This window comes from Scyliorhinus canicula, chromosome 5, assembly GCF_902713615.1.
Source record: "Scyliorhinus canicula chromosome 5, sScyCan1.1, whole genome shotgun sequence".
NCBI lineage: Eukaryota > Metazoa > Chordata > Chondrichthyes > Carcharhiniformes > Scyliorhinidae > Scyliorhinus > Scyliorhinus canicula.
Window position 1 is genome coordinate 77,418,351 of NC_052150.1, and position 21,850 is coordinate 77,440,200.

At 47.5% G+C, this 21,850-nt stretch overlaps 1 protein-coding gene across 2 annotated transcripts in view; it reads right to left on the reverse strand.

Annotated features, from left to right (window-relative positions):
• The window catches only part of skap2 (src kinase associated phosphoprotein 2), a 405,881-nt gene that overhangs the window by 272,588 nt on the left and 111,443 nt on the right, over window positions 1-21,850 (reverse strand). The window lies entirely within an intron of this gene.

Genomic DNA, 21,850 nt, shown 5'->3' on the forward strand with positions numbered 1-21,850 from the left:
ACCTTGCTCTCTTTTAAGACACTCCTTAAAATCTACAGCTTTGAACAAGGTTTTCACCACCTGCCCCAATAACCGCTTATGTGGCTTCAAGTCATATTTTATTTTACAATATCCCAGTGAGATGTTTCATCACATTAAAGGTGCTCTATAAATAGAAGTGTTGTTTCCATGAATACATATTATGGGAATGTTATGCTTAGTACATCTCATCACTGGAATATAGAAAATATTTCTATGTTCAAAAAGGAAGTGTGAAATGAACCATTAAATTGTAAGCTAAGCAGTTTACAATCCATAGTGGAGAAAATGACTGAGAATATTATTTATGATGCTATCAATGTTCTTTAAAAATAGACTTTTAGGAGTAATCAATGCAGATTTAGAAGTTCTACCAATCTTTCAAGGGCTAATGATCTGCTGAGTGAACTACTTCTATTTGGTAGCACAGTGGGTAGCACTGTTGCCTCAGAGCACCAAGGGCCCAGGTTCGATTCTTGCTTGATTCACTGTCTGTGCGGAGTCTGCACATTCTCCCCATGTCTGCGTGGGTTTCCTCCGGGCGCTCCAGTTTCCTCCCACAAGTCCCGGAATGTGGAGACTAGGGGCTTTTCACAGTAACTTCATTGCAATGTAAATGCAAGCCTACTTGTGGCATTAAAGATTATTAAGTGGCACTTGCCATAACCTGCTCACAGATGCTCAGTTTGGGTACCAACAGGGACATTCAGCTCCTGACCTCATTACAACCTTGGTTCAAACATGGACAAAAGAGCTGAACTCCAGAGGTGAGGTGACTATGATAATCCTTGACATCAAGGCAGCATTTGACAAGTTTGGCATCAAAGGGCACCAGCAAAACTGGTGTCAATAGGAATCAGGGAGAAAACTCTTCACTGGTTGGAGTCATATCTAGTGCAAAGGAAGGTGGGTGTGATTGTTGGTCAATCATCTCACTTCCAGGACATCTCTGCACGAGTTCCTCAGGATAGTGTCCTCGGCCCAACCATCTTCAGCTGTTCATCAATGACCTTCTCACCATCCAGGACCGAAGTAGGGATGTTCGCTGATGACTGCATAATGGTCAGCACGATTCGTGACTCATCAGATATTGAAGCACTCACCATGCCCCGCACTGGGTTGATCTGGAGATGGGAGAGGCGCGGGACCAGCGCCCGCATTGGCGCCTGGATGTGGGGATGCTGGCGGAGGAGGTGGTGTGTAAGAGGGTTCGGAGAAGCATTGAGGGGTATCTGGATACCAATTATACGGGGGAGGTCCAGGTGGGAATGGTCTGGGAGGCTCTGAAAGCAGTGATCCGGGGGGAGCTGATCTCCATCCGGGCCCACAGGGAAAGGAGGGAGAGGAAGGAGAGGGAGAGACTGGTGGGAGAGCTTCTGGAGGTGGACAGGAGATATGCGGAGGCACCGGAGGAAGGGTTGCTGGGAGAACGGCGCAGGTTGCAGGCCAATTTTGACTTGTTGACCACCAGAAAGGCGGAGACACAGTGGAGGAGGGCGCAGGGCGTGGTATATGAGTATGGAGAGAAGGCGAGCAGGATGTTGGCGCATCAGCTCCGTAGGCGAGATGCGGCTAGGGAAATTGGTGGAGTGAAGGATGGGGGTGGAAATGTAGTGCAGAAGGGGACAGAAGTAAACGGGGTCTTTAGGGACTTTTACGAGGGATTGTACCGGTCGGAACCTCCGAGGGGGAGAGAGGGGATGGAGAGCTTCATGAACAGGCTATGTTTCCCAAGGGTTCAAGAGAGGCTGGTAGAGGGGCTGTGGGCGCCGATAGAGTTGGAGGAGCTAGTCAGGGGGATCGGGCAAATGCAGTCAGGTAAGGCCCCGGGGCCGGACGGGTTCCCGGCAGAAGTTTACAAGAAATATGCGGACCTGGTGGGTCCCCTGCTGGTGCGAACTTTCAATGAGGCGTGGGAGGGGGGGAGGGGGCTTTGCCCCGACGATGTCGCGGGCACTGATCTCTTTGATCCTAAAACGGGATAAGGACCCCTTGCAGTGCGGATCATATAGGCCTATCTCGCTCCTTAACGTAGACGCTAAGTTGCTGGCGAAGATCCTGGCTACCAGGATAGAGAATTGTGTGCCAGAGGTAATTCATGAAGATCAGACAGGATTTGTCAAGGGGCGGCAGCTCAACACGAATGTGCGGAGACTGCTCAATGTTATCATGATGCCGGCAGTGAAGGGGGAGGCGGAGATAGTGGTGGCGCTGGACGCAGAGAAAGCGTTTGATAGAGTTGAGTGGGGGTACCTGTGGGAGGTGCTGGAGAGGTTTGGATTTGGGGAGGGATTCATCAAATGGGTGAGGCTGCTTTACGCGGCGCCGATGGCGAGTGTAGTCACAAATGGAAGGAGATCGGAGTATTTTAGGCTTTATCGTAGGACCAGGCAGAGGTGTCCCCTGTCCCCCCTGCTCTTTGCACTGGCGATTGAACCGCTGGCCATGACGTTGAGGGAGTCAGGGAGGTGGAGGGGTCTGGTGCGGGGTGGGGAGGAGCACCGGGTATCGCTGTATGTGGACGACCTGCTGTTATATGTGGCGGATCCAGAGGGGGGAATGCCGGGGGTGATGGAGCTGTTAGCGGAATTTGGGGGCTTCTCGGGCTATAAGCTAAACTTAGGAAAGAGCGAGGTATTTGTAGTGCACCCGGGAGATCAGGAGGAGGGAATTGGGAGGCTCCCCTTCAGGAGGGCAGTGAAGAGTTTCAGGTACCTGGGGGTGCAGGTGGCCAGGAGTTGGGGGGCTCTTCATAAGCTTAACTTCACCAGACTAGTGGAACAGATGGAGGAGGAATTTAAAAGGTGGGACATGGTGCTGCTATCGCTGGCGGGCAGAGTGCAATCCGTCAAAATGACGGTTCTCCCGAGGTTCTTGTTCCTCTTCCAGTGCTTGCCCATCTTTATCCCTAGGGCCTTTTTTAAAAGGGTGACCAGCAGCATCATGGGATTTGTTTGGGCGCATGGCACCCCGAGGGTGAAGAGGGTCTTCTTGGAGCGGAGTAGAGATGGGGGGGGCTGGCATTGCCCAACCTCTCGGGGTACTACTGGGCGGCCAACGTGTCGATGGTGCGTAAGTGGGTGATGGAGGGGGAGGGGGCAGCATGGAAACGGATGGAGAGAGCGTCCTGTGGGGATACAAGCCTGGGGGCCCTGGTAACGGCGCCGTGGTCGCTCCCTCCCACAAGGTATACCACGAGTCCGGTGGTGGCGGCTACCCTCAAGATTTGGGGGCAGTGGAGGCGACATAGGGGAGAAGTGGGGGGCTCGATGGAGGCTCCGTTAAGGGGGAACCATAGGTTCGTCCCGGGGAACGTGGATGGGGGTTTTCAGGGATGGTATATAGCGGGCATTAGACAGCTGAGGGACCTGTTTATCGACGGAAGGTTTGCGAGCCTGGGGGAGTTGGAGGAGAAATTTGGGCTCCCGCCGGGAAACATGTTTAGATATCTGCAGGTAAAGGCATTTTCTAGACGGCAGGTGGAGGGATTCCCTGCGCTCCCCGCGAAGGGGGTGAGTGACAGGGTGCTCTCGGGGGTCTGGGTTGGGGAGGGGAAGATATCAGATATCTACAAGCTTATGCAGGAGGTGGAAGAGGCGTCAGTAGAGGAGCTGAAAACGAAGTGGGAGGGGGAACTGGGGGAACAGATCGAAGACGGGACATGGGCTGATGCCCTGGAGAGGGTAAATTCTTCCTCCTCGTGTGCGCGGCTTAGCCTCATTCAATTCAAGGTGCTGCATAGGGCCCACATGACTGGGACGAGGATGAGTAGGTTCTTTGGGGGTGAAGATAGGTGTGTCAGGTGCTCGGGGAGTCCAGCGAACCATGCCCATATGTTCTGGGCATGCCCGGCATTGGAGGAGTTCTGGAAGGGGGTGGCGAGGACGGTGTCAAGGGTGGTGGGATCCAGGGTCAAGCCAGGATCTTTGGGGTTGTGGTAGAGCCGGGAGTGCAGGAGGCGAAAGAGGCCGGTGTGCTGGCCTTTGCGTCCCTAGTAGCCTGGCGAAGGATTTTGCTACAGTGGAAGGACGCGAGGCCCCCAAGCGTGGAGACCTGGATCAATGACATGGCGGGCTTCATTAAGCTTGAGAAGGTTAAATTCGCCCTGAAAGGATCGGTGCAAGGGTTCTTTAAACGGTGGCAACCTTTCCTCGACTTTCTGTCTCAACTATAGGGTACTGAGACAGTAGCAGCAGCAACCCGGGGGGGTGGACGTTGATTATGTTTGCTTATTTTATTTAAATTTGATGTATTTAATTTTAATTTATGGTTAAGTTCTCTTGTGGGGGGGGGGGGGTGTGATACATGTGATGTTACGGTATAGGGGGGAATTGTGGATGTTATGGGGCTGTTAGTTGCATATTATTGCTTGTTGCTATATTTGTTGTTATATTTTTATATTTTCTGTAAAAAATTCCAATAAAAATTATTTAAAAAAAAAAGATATTGAAGCACTCCAAGTGCAAATGCAGCAAGACCTGGACAGTATCTCAGCTTGGGCTTGCAAGTGGCAAGCAATGACCATCTCCAACAAGAGAGAATCTACCATGTCTACCCTTGACATTCTATAGCATTACCATTGCCAAATCCCCACTATCAACATCCTGGGGCTTAGCATTGACCGGAAACTGAACAAGACTAGCCATACAAATACTGTAGCTATAAGAGAAGATTAGAGGCTAGGAATCCTGCAGTGAGTCATACATCTCCCAACTCCCCAAAGCCTGTCCACTATCTACAAGGCACAAATCATGAGTATGGTAGAATACTCTCCACTTGGTTGGATGAGTACAGCTCCAACAACACTCAAGAAGTTTAACACCATCCAGGACAAAGCAGCCCACTTGAATAGCACCCCAGCCTCATTCACTCCCTCCACCACCAAAACAGTGGCAGCTGCGTGTGTCATCTATAAGATGAACTGCAGGAACTCATTAAGCATCCTTAACCAACACCTTCCAGGCCCACGACCACTACCAGCTAGAAGGACAAGGGCTGTAGACACATGGAATGCCACCTCCTGGAAGTTCCCCTCCAAGGTACTCACCATCCTGACTTGGAACTACATTGCTCTCCCTTCACTGTCACTGGGTCAAAATCCTAGAACTCCCTCCCTAACAGCACTGTGGGTGTATTGACACAACACAGACTGCAGCGGTTCAAGAAGGCAGCCCACCATCTCCTTAAGAGTAACTAGGGATGGGCAATAAATGTTGGCCGAGCCAGCATTTATTTGACAATGTGGCTTATTGAGTCTGCACTGCCATGCAGTACAATGATGGCTGATATTGGACTTCACCTCCGCTTTACTGCCCACTTCCCATATCACTTTATTCTTCAAGACCCCAAAACAATGTCTATCCCAGCTTTAAATTCAATGAGGGAGCATCCACAATATTTTGGGGAGAAAATTTAAAAATTCTCAACACTTTGAGTGAAGTAATTTTTCCTAATCTCGCTCCTAAATTATTGACCCACGAGACAGACTGTCATTGTGTTTTTAATTTTCTGGCCAGCAGAAGCAATCTTGCAGCTTGTACCCTTTCAACCCCTCTCAGAATCTTGTATGTTTCAATGAGATCACCCCTCATTCTTCTAAAATCCAGGGAGTATAGGCCGAATTTATTCAGCCTCTCATCATAGGAAGCTCCCTCATCCCAGGGTCCAATTTAGTGAACCATCGCTGACCACCTCCAACGCAAGCATATTCTTCCTTAAATAGAGACAAAAACTGCATAGAGTATTACAGATGTAATCTCACCAAAGTGCTGTACAACCGTAGCAAGGTTTCCTTGTTCTTGTACTTCAATCATTTTGCAATTAAGACCAACAAGCCATTTGTCTCCTGAATTGTATGAAAACTTCTGCATTATATGTACGAGCAAACACAAATCTCGTTGAACAGCAACATTTACAAGTTTTAACCTTTTAAAAAATATTCTGCTTTTCTGTTCTTACAATCAAACCCACACCATACTCCCTCTGCCATCTTGTTTCCTGTTCCAGAAATTAGAGGTTTGTCTTATGAAGAGAGATTGAGCAGTTTAGGCCTACACTCTCTTGGATTTAGAAGGAGGAGATCTAATTGAGGTCGACAAGATGATAAGTATTGACAAAGTAGACATAGAGCGGATGTTTCCTCTTGTGAGGCAATCTAGAACTGGAGGTCATAGTTTTAGGATATGGTGCAGCCGATTTAAAACAGAGATAAGGAGAAATTACTACTCCCAAAAGGTCATGGATCTGTGGACTCCACTCAGAGTTCAGTGGATGCCGGGACATGGAGTATCTCTGAAGAGATAGACAGATTTTCAATTAATTCTGGGTTGAAGGGTTATAGAGAACAAGCAAGAAAGTGGAGTTGAGTCCAAGATGAGATCAGTCATGATCGCATTGAATGGCGAAGTAGGTTCGACGAGTTGAATTCCCTAATCCTGTTCCTAGTTCATATGTTCTTATGCACTCACTTAATCTGTCTATATCTCTTAATAGCTAATCTGTGTCATCCACACAGTTTACCTTTCCACCTAGCTTTATATCATTGGCAAAGTTAGATACATTATTCTTGGTCACTTTACTCAAGTCTTAATATGGATTGTAATTAGCTGAGGACACAGCACTGATCCTTGTGACACTAATAGTTACAGCCTGCCAACTTGAAAATGCCTCATTTATGTACATTATCTGCTTCCTATCTGTTAATCAATCCTCTAGCAATACTAATCTGTTACTTCCAACTTCATAAGCCCTTAGCTTGAATATTATCCTTTTATGTGGTACTTTATCAAATGCCTTTTGGAAATCCAGGTAGACCACACCCATTGGTTCCCCTTTGCCTACCCTATGAGTTACCTCCTCAAAAATTAGTTTGTCAAGTAGGATTTCCCTTTTGTAAAACTATGTTGGCTTATGCTAATCATACCATACCTTGCTAAGTGCTTTGTAAAGACATGCTTCATAGTAAATTCCAGCATTTTCCCAACAACTAATGTTAAGCCAACTAGCCTGCAGTTCCCGGTTTTCTTTTTTCCTCCTTTCCTGAAAAAACAGCATTATATTTACCAATTTCCAATCTAATAGGATCATTCCTGAATCTAAGGAATTTTAGAAAATAATAGCTAGTGCATCCAATATCTCTGCAGCTATCGCGTTTACAACCCCAGGCTGTCGGTCATCAGGCTCCAGGACAACAGACCCAGTGCTCACTGGAATGGTAATGGCTGGATCCCATATACTAGATATTGTCACATTTCAGAAAGTAGAAAGTACTAAACGCTGGCTTTCTCCATCAAAGCATTAGAGTGGAACAAGAGAGTGGAAGCCAAGAAGCTCAGTAGATACAATAAGCAATGGTTCAATGCTAGCAGAGAGCTTGTATGAGAGTCTGGCCTTCAAATGACACCAAGAAGGAGGACTATAAATGGTGACAGAGTTGTCCTGGTATTCTTGAAAATATTGTAACAAATAGAAATGCCAATTGAACAGAAATGCCATTCAGTTCAAACAATTGCAGATTATTTGTTTACCAGCAATTTTATATAAACCAAAGATTTCTTCAGAAGTAATCAATTCATACACATTAATTGTATTAATTAAATAACTTGAGTTTGGCAGAAAAATACAGCTTTAGAAATACTTACTGTACTATCAACTTACCCATTACCCAACAGCTAACATCATTGTGCCATAATGAAAGAGATTAATGTGACTTTATAGTCTACATTCCACAGTGGCAGGGTTAATTTGAGTTTGTTTATACAAAACTGTAGATGTATTTGTACAGCTTATTCAGAACTGTCAAGCGTATTTATATTTTTTAACACAAAGCAACAAATATCAACTGGTCTTTCATTTAGAGAATATAGGTTAGGTTAGAACAATAATACCCCCAAGTTGAAAAGATATTTGAGTTTGCAGTTATAAGAAAATATCTATACAAGATTAAGAACATACTTATTTTTAGAAAATTTATGCATATTAAATCCTTTATTCATCATGGCTTTGTTCATAGTAGGGCCAACTTGATGACCAGGCCAAAAAAATCAGTTAATGTTCCTCAGTATATTCAGGATACAATGTATGGTGATTACTTCAGAGTGACTACTTTGAAATGTCGATTAAAGTTGCTGCATGATTCTTTGTGCCCCAAGTAAATTCAAAGTGCATCAGTTGTCATCTCTGGTGAAGCTTCAAGAACTGTCGTTCTCACAGAGGAAAACAGGAAGGTGGGTATCTTTGGGGAAGAGAAGAATCTTCAACCCTTACAGAACTGCTACACTGCAAGAATGATAAGAGGTGACATACCAAATGAATACAAGTCTTCCATGTCCATAGATCATGGGAAACAAATGCGTAAAAGGTTCTGACATTTGAAAGAGAATACCACGACTTCAATGAATGCTGTCTACTGAAAATAACTAAGTAGGTACCAAGACTTAAGCCACAACATGGAACCACATCAACAACACAGCCTAAAAAGCACATGTCCCAACATCACATCCAAAAACCTCCTAATTCAAAGAGCTTGGTAGTAGAATTTGAGGCTTATTTCTACTTAGAAAATCATTGTGGGTGGCACAGTGGTTAGTACTGCTGCCTCACAACGCTGAGGTTCGATCCGGGCCCCGGGTCACTGTTCGTGTGGAGTTTGCACATTCTCCCCTTATCTGCGTGGGTCTCACCCCCACAACAAAAGATGTGCTGGGTAGGTAGATTGGTCACACTAAATTGCCCCTTAATTAGAAAAAAATAATTTGATACTCTAAATTTTCTCTGCAGGTAGGATGTTGGGTTGTATTTGCTCTTCAACCTACTACTAAAAAGCATGTTTGCTTAGTTTTTCCTGCAGGCTTTCCAGTTAGAAGGAGTTTGCATTCTAGGCACAACATCAATCCTAGGACATTTCAACAATCATGAGAGGTAGGCCTGAAAAGAAACTGGGGGTTGGGGGTTGTCAGGGGGGTAAGTGGATATTGATGGAATGGGTAAGGAAAACTTCTGTAGCCTTGGGTTAGCTCAAAGTAAGTATTTTCACCTTCACGATAATACTGACTAACAGGCAATCATATCTATCCCATTGCTGTGCAGGAACTTCAATCGTATTGCTATTATGGCAGTACCATTGCTAATATTGGTTCATTTTCTCTTTGTGGAGGAGTGTCACAAGATGAAGTTACCCAAGGCAAAAGAGACCATCACAGGAGCACCCATCAAGCACTCAAAATGCCATAAATAACTGCACAGAAACTTTCAATTTGGGGAACCAGAAAGGGAATTCAGGAGGAAGCACCAGGTGAAGCACTGGCCACCAGGGGGGGAGAAGGCAGCAGATCAGCAACCTCCTGAAACTGATATTTCAGCTCAGATGGGTAGTTCCTGCCTGATCCACATATTCCTATGATCTTCAGACCTCCCATTTCTACATGAAACACAAAGAGAAAGTATTAGAAATATTTAGAAGGTCAGACAGCATCTGTTAAGAGAACAGATGAGTTCACATGTCAACTGTTTCAGATTCAGTATTCAAGTACTCATCTGTTACAAGTCCTCATGCATGGTACTGGAGGCCAGCACACAATTCTTTGAGAGACCAAGTTTAATATGTCACACTTCTGCAGGCATGAATGAGACTAGAAATTCAATTGCTCTTGAAAATGGACATATTGCGCGCACTCATTCAAGCAATTTCAGAGACCATATGACATCTGCAGTGGCAGCTCATTATAATGAGACAGGATTGCATCCAATAACACCTGCACTGCTTATTGGCAGCATTTAGGGCTACACGTAGGCAAAACAAATCAGGATTCACTTAAAAGGAGATGAATTGACTTCCGGTGGCGGTCATGGTGTGAGTGGTTGCACATTTGATGGCTCCCGCTCGTGGTGGTTTTTTCGGACCTTTTCCCCGGTTAACGGGTGAATGTGTGGCAGAAAAAAGGTACAGGAGAGTTAGTAGAAGAGTGACCCACTGGTGCATGGAGCGGAGGTCCAGAAACGGTAGTAAAAGAGGAGAACAGAGTGTAAAAGCTGGTGCAGTGTCTGCTACGCACGTGGAGATGGTGGAGGGTCAGGGAGCGGCCCTGCTGGCTCTGCGGTCAACAGATCAGCTGGTGGGCTTCCTGAATGGGAAGTTCACCCAGCAACACAACGAGAATCTGGAGGACCTGGCCAGGACGGTGGACTCGATTAAGGAGGTGATCGACTGCATGGAGACGAGGCTGGAGGCCCAGGGTCAGGTGATCCAGAAGATGGAGGAGGTGGCGGGGGAACACGAGGAGCAGTTCGCCTCAATGGCAGTAGAGATGGGACTGATGCGGGATCAGCAGAGACGGCTTCATGAGAAACCGGTCACGCAGGCAGAATATCAGGATTGTGGGCCTGCCGGAGGGGAGTGGAGGAGCCGGCTTTGACGCGCAAGCGAGAAGGATGCTGGAGAAGCTGCTAGGCGAGGGTGCATTTGCACGGCCTCTGGAGGTGGATCAAGCCTATAGGGCGCTAATGAGGAAGCCCCAGGGGAACAAGCCACCGAGGGCAATGATGGTGCGTTTGCACCATTTCCTGGACAAGGATTGGATCATGAGGTGGGTCGGCAGACTAGGCGCTGCACCTGGGAGGGCAATGGGCTTCGAATATATCAGGACCTGGGTGCAGAGCTGGCCAAGAGGAGAGCGAGTTACAGTAAGGCCAGGCTGGCCCTCTGCAAGAAGGGGTGAAGTTCAGGATGCTGAACCCGGCACGTCTGTAGTTGACTTATGAAGGACGGGAACTGTACTTTGGGACGTCAGAGGAGGTGATGGAATTTATGGGCTGGTTTAGCTCAGTGGCCTAGACAGCTGGTTTATGATGCAGAACAAGGCCAGCAGCACGGGTTCGATTCCGGTACCGGCTGATAATTCTAAATTCTCCATCTGTGTACCCGAACAGGGATTGCAATGTGGCGACTAGAGGCTTTTCACAGTAACTTCATTGCAGTGTTAATGTAAGCCTACTTGTGACAATTAAAAAGATTATCAGAGACAATGGATTGGCAGGAGAAGGTGGATATTGAGCTTTGGTGGAGATGCTTTGGGGGCATTGTTCGGCTTCAGGTTTGTTTTTTGTTCTTTGTTGGAAGATGGGGAATTGATTTCTTCAATTGGGCTTGGGGAGGGGTTGTTTTTGTTTGCACTAGCAGGATGGTTCGGGGGGGGGGGGGGGGTAGACTGCTAGGTGCCATGGGGGTAGAATGATAGGCGCCACGGGCAGGGGCTGCCAGGCTAGCTGGATGGGCTAGTTCACGAAATGGGGGGGGGGGGGGGGGGGGGGGGGGGGGAAGAGAGAGAGAGAGAGAGAGAGAGGAGAGAAGCTGAAGGTTAGTGGGAGGATGGGGAGGAGAGAGACGTACTGCTGACAGGGGAGGGTTTTTTAAAATGCAATAGGAGGAGGATCGATGACGGTGGACTGTGGCCTAGGAAAATGTGGAATGCAGGCTGGAGGCTGGCCCATGAGGGACTATGGTTGATAGGGGGAGGGGAGAGAGAGAGAGAGAGAGAGAGAGATAGGGCGACCAGACTGATCACGTGGAACGTACGAGGGTTGAATGGGCCAATGAAGAGGGCCTGTGTGTTCATATATTATAAAAATGAAAGGCGGATGTGGCCATGCTACAAGAGACCCACCTGAAGGTGAGGGATCAGACTAGACTGAGGAAGGGATGGGTTGGGCAAGTATTTCACTCAGGATTGGACTGTAAAACGAAGGGGATGGCGATTTAGAACGATAAGCGGGTGGCGTTTGAAGTAGGAAGTATAGTGCCGGATTCTTGGAGGGGGGGGAGGGGTTATGTTATGGTGAGCAGGAAACTGGAACGGACGCTGGTGGTGTTAGTGAACATCTATGCCTCGAACTGGGACTAAGTTGAATTTATGAGGTGGGTATTGGGGAGGATCCCTGACCTGGATCTCACGGTTAATTACGGGGGGGGGGGGGGGGGGGGGGGGGGGGGGGGTGGATCCGTGGTGATTTCAGAGACCGAGGGCAAAATAATTTTCATTCTACTCACATGTGCACAAGGTGTACTCCCGAATAGACTTTTTCGTGTTTAATAAGACGTTGTTAGCAGGGGTGGTTGATATTGAGTAGCGGTGTCAGACCATGCCCCGCACTCGGTAACCTACGAGTGAACAAAGGAGGGGTCCAGCGCCTGCAGTGGAGGCTGGATGAGGGCCTGTTGGCGGAGGAAGAGGTGTGCGAGCGGGTGAAGAAGGCCATCCGGGGTTACGTGGAGATTAACGAACGGGGGAGGTTGCGGCAGGTACGGTTTGGGAGGCAGTAAAGGGAGTGGTCAGGGGGGAGATTATTTCGATTCGGGCACATAGGGATAAGGTGGAGCGGGCGGTGATAGAAAGGCTAGTGGAGGAAATCCTGTAAGTGGACAGGAGATATGCAGATGTCCCATAGGCAGGGCTGCTGAAGGAGCGGCAAAGGCTGCAGATGGAGCTTTGGCTATTATCTACAGGAAAGGCGGTGGGCAGTGGAGAAGGATGAGAGGGGCGGTATACGAGTATGGGGAGAAGGCGAGCAGGATGTTAGCGCACCAGTTAAGGAAGCAGAAGGCAGCGAGAGAGATTGGGAAAGTGAAGGACACGTGGAAATACGGTCTTGGACCCACCGGGGGTGAACGGGGTGTTTAGGGACTTCTATGGCAAGCTATATGAGTTGGAACTCCCTGCCGGGGTGGAGGGGATGAGGCGTTTTCTGGAGAGGTTGGAGTTCCCAAAGGTGGATGAGGAATTAGTGGAGGGCCTGGAGGCCCCAATTGGGCTGGTAGAAGTAATGCAGGGCTGGAGGAGTAATCGGGTAAGGCCCCGGGTCTGGATGGGTATCTGGTGCAATTCTACAAGAAATTCCCAGGGGTATTGGGACCGCTGCTGGTAAGGGCTTTCAATGAGTACTCCCCCTCCGGGATGTTGCGTTAATCTTTTTAATTGTCACAAGTAGGCTTACATTAACACTGCAATGAAGTTACTGTGAAAAGCCTCTAGTTGCCACATTGCGATCCCTGTTCGGGTACACAGATGGAGAATTTAGAATTATCAGCCGGTACAGGCGTCAATCTCCCTTATTCTAAAGTGAGATAATGACCCGGAACAATGTGGGTCATATAGACCGATTTCCCTGCTAAATGTAGATGCCAAACTATTGGCAAAGATCTTGGCCTCGAGGATTGTGTGCCAGGGGTAATAGGGAAGGACCAGACAGGTTTCGTGAAGGGGAGGCATCTGCAGCGAGCGAGGAGGTTACTTAATGCGATCTTGATGACTCCAGAGGGACGAGAGATAGAGGTGGTAGTTGCCATGGACGCAGTGAAGGCCTGTGATTGAGTGGAGTGGGAATACCTATGGGAGGTCCTGGGGCAATCTGAGTTTGGGCAGGGATTTGTGGACTGGGTCCAGCTGTTCTATCAGGGTATTGGAGGGACAAGCTGAATTTGGGTAGGCTTGTAGATCAGATGAGGGGGGACTTTCGAAGATGGGATGCGCTCCCGCTGTCATTGGCAGGGTGGATACAAACAATGAAAATGACGGTCCTCCCAAGGTTTCTGTTAGTCTTTCAGAGCCTTCCGATTTTTATCCCCAAAGCGTTCTTTAAAAAAGTAATTGTGGTGATTTCGGGATTTGTTTGGGCGGGTGAGGAAGGTGTTGCTGGAGCAGGGGCGTACGCCGGGCTCTTCCAAATTTTATAAATTATTATTGGGCAGCAAATATAGCAATGGTCAGGAAGTGGGTAGTAGGGGAGGGGTCGGTATGGAAGTGGGTGGAGGTGGCCTCATGTAAAGACACGAGTTTGGGGGCACTGTTAAAGACACCTCTGCCATTCTCACTGGTCAGGTTCTCCACAAGCCCGGTAGGAGTGGCGGCCCTGAAGGTATGGGGACACAGGCATCAGCACATGGGGTTGGAGTGGGCGTCGGTGTGGGCACCGATATGTGGTAATCACCAGTTCGCTCCGGGGGGGCTGCATGGGGGGTACCCGAGGTGGCAGCGGGCATGGATCAAGAGATTTGGAGATCTTTTTATTAATGAGGGCTTCCTGAACTTGGAGGAGGAGTTTGAGTTGCCAGGTGGGATTGGGTTCTGGTATCTGCAAGTGAGGGATTTTGTGCAGAGGCAGGTTTCCACCCTTCCTGCACCTGCTGCCCCAGTGGCTACAGGATAAGGTGGTGTCGAGAATAGGAGTAGGAGAATTTCAGAGATCTACAGGGAACTGATGGGAGTGGGAGCGTGAAGAGAAAGTGGGAAGAGCTGGGATGAGAGTTCGAGGCCCGATTATGGGAGGAGGCTCTGAGGCGAGTTAATGCATCCTTGTCGTGTGCCAGGCTCAGCCTGATACAATTTAAGGTGGTCCACTGGTCGCACATGGCAGTGGCCCAGATGAGCAGGTTCTTTGAGGGGGTGGAGGGGAAGTATGGGTGCTGTGCGGGGGGTCCTGCGAACCATATCCATGTGTTTGGGGCATATCCAAAGCCAAGAGGTTTCTGGCAGGTGTTTGCTGATGTCATGTGAGACGTTTTAAGGCTGAGGGTGGTGCCCCTGTTCAGAGGTGCTGATCTTTGGTGTATCGGAAGATCCGGGAGCTCAGGCGGTTTGCCTCCCTGGTGGCCCAGAGACGCATCCTATATTGTTTTGTTCTTGCTGAAACCGGAGGTTTAAAATTGTTAAAATTATAAATGCCTTAATAAAGTATTTTCTAAAAAAAAAGATGCATTGCAGGGAACAGGAGACACTGAAACCGAACAACACAGCTGTGAAGAATCAGCCCATTCGATTTTTCAAATGTTCAGGAGGTCAGCGGAAGGATGGAGATCATGGGCGGAATTCTCCGACACCCCCCCCCCCCCCCCCCCCCGCTGGGTCGGAGAATCGCCCGGGGCCGGCGTCAATCCCGCCCCCGCCGTGTCCCGAATTCTCCGCCCCCAGAGATTCGGCCGGGGCAGGAGTTGCGGCACGCCGGTCGGCGGGCCTGCCGTGGCGATTCTCCGTCCCGTGATGGGCCGAAGTCCCGCCGCTGACAGGCCTTTCCCGCCGGCGTGGTTTAAACCACCTCTGGTACTGGCGGGATTGGCGGCGCGGGCGGGCTATCTGACCCCGGGGGCCTGGCCCACGATCAGGGCCCACCGATCGGCGGGCGGGCCTGTGCCGTGGGGCCACTCTTTTTCTTCCGCCCCCGCCATGGCCTCCACCATGGTGGGGGCGGAAGAGACCCCCTCCCCTGCACATGCGCCGGTATGACGTCAGCAGCCGCTGATGCACCGGCGCATGCGCGGTCTTCCGCCGTCCGACGAAGGCCTTTCGGCCCCGGCTGGCGGGGTGCCAAAGGCCGTTCGCACCGGCCGGCGGAGCAGGAGCCACTCCGGCGCGGGCCTAGCCCCTAAAGGTGCTGAGAATTCCTCACCTTTGGGGAGGCCTGACGCCGGAGTGGTTCACGCCACTCCGTCCCACCGGGACCCCCCGCCCCGCCGGGTAGGGAAGAATCGTCCTGTTTTCTCAAGTGCAGAAAGCTGCCCAGGCAACATATGAACAGATAAAGGTAAGAGTGTCTCAGGAGGTCAACATCAGGAGTTTGGCACCCAGGTCTTGGCTCCAATGTTGAAAGATGTTTAACATGCCTCACGTGGTTCATCAAGGTAACAAACCTAACTCTTTTATAGCAATGGAATGGCACAGAAGGAACCACTCAGTCACCTGTGCCAGCTCTCTGAAACAGCAATTTATTTAGTCCCACTCCTCTGCCCTTTCCCTATAGTGCTGCAATATTTTTCCACAATGAATCTGTCTCCACCACTCTTTCAGGCAGCGCATTCCAGATTGCAACCACTCACCAAGTAGAAATGTTTTCCTCATGTCACTTTTGATTCCTAGGACTATGACCTTAAATTTGTGTCTTTAGATCTCGATGTTTCGGCCAGTGGAAAAGTTCCTCTTTATCTACTCTATAAATAATCCTTCATAATTTTGAGCAGCTGTGTTAACACCCCTCTCCACTTTCTCTTCATCAAGGAGAACAACCTCAGTTTATCCAATCTATTCAGCCTATATGAAGTTCCTCATCTCTGGAACTAATCTCGCAACCTTTTGCACTCTCGAGGCTTTTCTCTTTTTCAGCTTAATTACTCTGCACCCCCTACTACTCATAACCCCCTCCCTCACTGCTTTGCTTCAATCACTGCACAAGACTTCACTCTATCTGAATCTTATCCTACTCACAAACACTACACCTCTCTTCTCAGAATTACTGGGCCACTTATTACATTTCACACAACATCCACACTATTTGTTCCTGAGACGAATATTCCCCAAAACACAAGACTACCATCAAACATATGCCCATCTTCCTTGCAGGCACACATGGAATATCAGGTGGCAACTGGAAGTGGGCAAGGATGAATATTCTGGAGATGACCACCAAGGGATGAGCCATGGTCTATGAGTGGGAAGGCCTGAGAAGCTGTCCCGCTGGGTATCTTCACACCATACCTTCTTTTTCCATTGCACATCTATTGCAACCTACACACACTGCTTAATTAATTACAGCTGCTTCTCTCTTTCAGTTTTGATGTAGAGGACCCTCTGATAATTAAGGAGGAGGGTAGCATTCTTAAAGGCACTGGATCTAATCCTAACAAGTACCAACTCAGAATGGTTCTGGGGGTTCTTTAAAAGGTAGGCAAGAGGATGGATTTTCAGTGAACCGCTGAGCTTGTTTGTGCAGGAGCCAAGCAGCAGGTAGGACAGTAGTCCTTGTCCATATGCAACAAGACCTGGACAGTGTCTTGACTTGGGTTGATAAGTGACAAGTAACATTTGTGTCACACAAGTGCCAGGCAATGACTACCTCCAACAAGAGATAATCTGATCATCCCTTTGACATTCAATGGCATTACCTTGACTGAATCCCCCAATATCAACATCTTGGTGGGTTACTACTGACCAGGAAATGAACTGTATCAGACATATAAATACCGTGGCTGTTGAACAACTCATACATCTGATAGGGAACCAAAGTTTTCAGGCGTTAATTCAAAATTAATCCAAACGAATGACAACTTGACATAAAAAGCTTGACAAAATGATTACGAATTTGAATTGTTGTCAATAAGTAAACACTTTGTCCTTCAAACTGTGAAAATTGAGAACTAGCCAGATTAGCAAGCTGCCTGTCAGAAGTGTGAAATATGATTTGAGGTCACTCTCAGATAAAGTAATGTTTTTCACCAAAACAATACACAATCACAGCCTGTTTTTAACTCTGTTGAATTGTTTCAGACACATAGTTAGAAGACAGTCAGCCATTGTTTTTGTTGAGCTAAATTGACTTTTAAATACACGCTATTAACCAAGACAAGTCTGTCAGCTATCTTTGGACACGGGTTGAGCTACTTTGTTGAATTTACTCTTCCTAGGTTTTGTGACAAGGCACATCAAAACTTTATTTTATCATATTGGATTGAGAGTATAATTATCTTAAGTTATTATTTGTTTGACTATCCAATAACATTCTTGATTATGATGGATTCAAAAATTGCATGCATCTTTTCCATATTATTGGCATGTTACTATTTAATTACTATCTATAACCTCAAGTATACGCAGTAATCTGTAACGGTCTTCAATAAAATACATGAATTAATGAAACATACAAGACGCTGTAGTCTCAACAGTAAATTATCTTGAGGACATATTCACACAACTGTAGTGGTACGAGTTAGAATCTTAAGGGCTGGTATTGATAAATGTTCAAACAAATTTGGTTTACTAAGATATGCCTCAACATATGTCGCATCTTAAGAAACTTTTGTTAACATGGTGACTCCTAGAAGAGGAGTTTTTATTTGAAGACCCAGTATGATACCATTGTTACAACCCGCAAGCACCTTAAGGGGTGGGAACAATTAACTTCCCCATGAACCTTGCAGAATATGAGCTCCTCCGTTTAGGGGGCGGGGGATCTCAAAACAATGTATAGTTGTATGGTATATAAAACCGGCCAGTTAAGCACCGGCAAGGCTGACTCAAGTTGAGATCTACCGTGTGATGTATAGAATAGTTATTGTAAATAAACTAAGTTTCTTTGAACAACTCGGTGTTAGCACCTTCATGGCCTTATAAAATTAGCAAGGAGGGTCCAACTGGTAGCTATCAACGCTGGTACACCATTGGATAAGCCACCACCCAGTCCCTGCTGGATAAAGGTTGGATTTTTCTTTTCATTATGCCTCTGTTCTGACAGTTAGATGTCTTTGACACCAGCTTGGAAGACTGGAATCAGTATGTGGAGCGAATGCACTACTTTTTCAGGGCCAACAATATCACGGAGAATGACAGCCAGACAGTCATGTTTCTGACAGCCTGTACACGCATACGTTCTGAGCGATATGAAGCCCTACCTATCCAGCGGCACCCGACACACAAACCTTTGGCCAACTAGTAACTCTAATAGGGTAGCACTTTAACCCAACTCCATCCATTATCGTACAGTGGTATCGTTTGAATACTGAGGAGCGGACCCCAGGTGAGTCCATCACCAAGTATTTGTCACGGTCGCAAAAGATTGCAGAGTTTTACGAATACGGCACTGCCTTGTAGGAAATGCTGAGACTGTTTAGTATGGGCGTTAGCAATGCCGCCACCCGAAATAAACTATTGCCGCAACCTGAATCTACAGCAAGCCCTACAAATGTTGCTGTCCTGGGCAAGTGCAGAGCAAGGGGTGAAGGAAATACAAGGCAGGGAAGTAAACTCCTTGTGGCACACCCCCTTCTAACACGGGACCCCTCCAGATGGCTGCCCTACCCTGGACTAAATGCCATAAAAGGTCCGACCCGTTGACCGAAGGCTGAATTGTCCCAACAAGAAACTTCCCTAGAATCCACTGAGGGAAACCGGGTTGTTATGAGGTGTGTGGTCGCAGGCCCAGGTAAGAGTGCAGACCTCAGAACAATCAGAACTCCAGGTGACCCAACAGAGGTAGGCATCAGACTCGAGCCCGTACCTTACACTTGGATGAACATGACAAAGGTGACTGCATGCGTGTTAAACTGCGTGCCGGCGCCCCAAGTGGCTTCCATAAGGAGTACGGTGCAGGTAAACAGGCGTTTGCTGGACATGGATACTGGCACGGCGGTTTCCTTTGTGGGACGGAAGATGCTTAACTGCATGAGACGTGGTATACAGGACTTGGACCTGGCTGATACCAAAGTTAGGTTGGCCACCTATACAGGTGAGCCATTGGACATTGCAGGTACCACCATGACTCCAATGGTTTATGGTCACCAGGCAGCGTGCCTCCCGCTTATTGTGGTCAGAGGGCAAGGCCCCAGCTTGTTGGACTGTGATTGAATGCGCCATTTGCAATTAAATTGGCAACGCATCCTCCATATGGGGTCCGGGGGCTTAAGCGAAGTGTTGGGCAAGTGCCTCAATGTATTTCAAGCCAGCTGGGGAAGATAAAGGAGCCGTAGCCGGCATTAATGTTGACTCAGGAGTCCAACCTCAGTATTTCCAGGCATGCCCAGACCACTATACATTGTGGAAAAAGTAGAAAATCTGGGTATCATCAGGCCAGTATGCTTTGCGGATTGGGCAGCGCTGATGACGCCAGTATTAAAACCAGACAAGACAATCCGCTTATGCGGGGACTATAAGCTCACCATGAATGGACATGGCCTCAAAGATTCCTTTCTGCTCCTCCCTTAGCAAAGTAAATAATCCCCAATTGCTGAAATGCAGATGGCAGTGTCTCATGCACTGAAGGGTGCAGTCAGCAGAAATTCTCCAAGAGAGTTGATGTAAAAGAATCGTCAAAGCAAAGCACCTCAGTGGAGACCACATGAGTAGGTATGAAATGTCAACACTAAAGCAGCAGCAAACTCTCACCTGATATCCTAACACTCACATAGCCAATGTTCTGGTTCCTGTTTATCCTGCGCATTAATGAGAAATGAGAGAAACAAGATTGGCCGCCTGCCTGTTTTGCCAATGCGACAAGCGCTAAATCATGCAGACAATAAAAAATTCAGTTTAATTGGGTTGTAAATACTTGTGACCCCCACCGATTATGATGTTGCTTGCAAGCATGAAAACATCTGAACACGTGTCCAATTTCTTCTCGTGCTATTTCATGCGATTTCGGGTCAGATGTGCACCCGCTTATTCTTTTTTTAATAAATTTAGAGTGCCCAACTTTCCTTTCCAATTAAGGGGTAATTTTGCGTGGCCAATCCACCTACACTGCACATCTTTGGGTTGTGGGGGTGAGACCCAGGCAGACACAAGGAGAATGTGCAAACTCTACATGGACAGTGACATGGGGCCGGGATTGAACCCGGGCCCTCAACGCCGTGAGGCAGAAATGCTGACCACTGCGCCACTGTGCTGCCCCCCATGCCGACTTATTCAATGCAGCATTCTGGCCGTAGTCTCTTTCAATCTCACAACAGCTTTTGATTGTATCAACGATGAAGGCTTATTTAATAGCCTACTCAAATATGGCTGCCCTCATAAATTTGACACCATATTTTGCATACTCCACGATGGCATGCAAACAGTGATCCTCAACAATGGAACCAACGCAGACCCTATCTCAGTGAAGACTAAAATCATCTCACACACACGTTTTCTCCATCTTCCTCTCTTTGCAATACTGCACTTCAGTTCTAGCAAATTACCCACAGACACAGCAAATAGTTCATCCTATGCCACCTTCAATCGAAAACTAAAACCACTCTAACATCCAGTATGTCGATGCCCCTTGTGTGTGTTCACTCAAACTGAGCTCCAGGTCATTAGTGGCTCCTTTGCAGAGGGCAAAATGAGTTTTTCACTATCCACTCAAAGAATTAAAGCCCCTGCCAACTAGTTCCTACTGCACAACACCCAACCATTAAGATCAATGGCAATATCCTGGACATTGTGAACCATATCCCATATCATTAGAGCCTCTTCTTGACAAATGTAGACATAGACAATGCAATTCAGCATTGCTTCCAATGCACCAACTCAGCTTTTAGCTAACTGAGAGAAAGAGTATTTGAGACTAGCATCTCAAACTAGAGACAAAATCTGTGGTTTACCGGGCAGCAGAGATCCCACACTCCTATATGCATCAGAGTTGGACATCTAAAGGGCTGGAGATACCACCTGTGGTGCCTTCACAGGATCCTCTAAATCCAGTGGCAAGAAAGACAGTTCACCCAATCCAATTGCCCAGCATTAAGGTGCTAACATACCATGTGTTCACTGCCTCTTTAGAACCTGTAGGATGGGCTGAAAACAAGTGATTCAAAAACAATGTCTGATCTGCTGATTTTCACATTTTTATTGTTTTTAAACTGCAGATACCTTAAATTTCTCAGATCAGAAACATTAATATTGTGTGACATGTTGCAGGTGCATGTATTTCCATACTGCATTATTGGAAAGTTAAAATTTGTTGCAAGTGCACATCTCAGGTAACGCATGTTTTCCCTTAAACAAATTACAAGAACCTAAGGGAAAATGCCCTTAAAGAAACCACTTGAAAATGGCACATTCATTCCCACCCTCTCCCAAACTACTTAACTCAGATGGCAGCATTCTTGTCTCAAGCTTAAAGTTGTCGATTCAAGCCCCGTTCCAGGACTTCAGAGCATCATCTAGCCTGGCTCTCCAGTGCAGAATGGATAGAATGCTGCATTATTGGAGGTGTTGCGCCTTTAACAAAATGTTAAACTGAAATAATTCTGCCAGTTCAGCCACACTAATAATTAGCAGCACTGTTTCAAGATCAGGAAGTTATCTTTGACTTCTGGGCT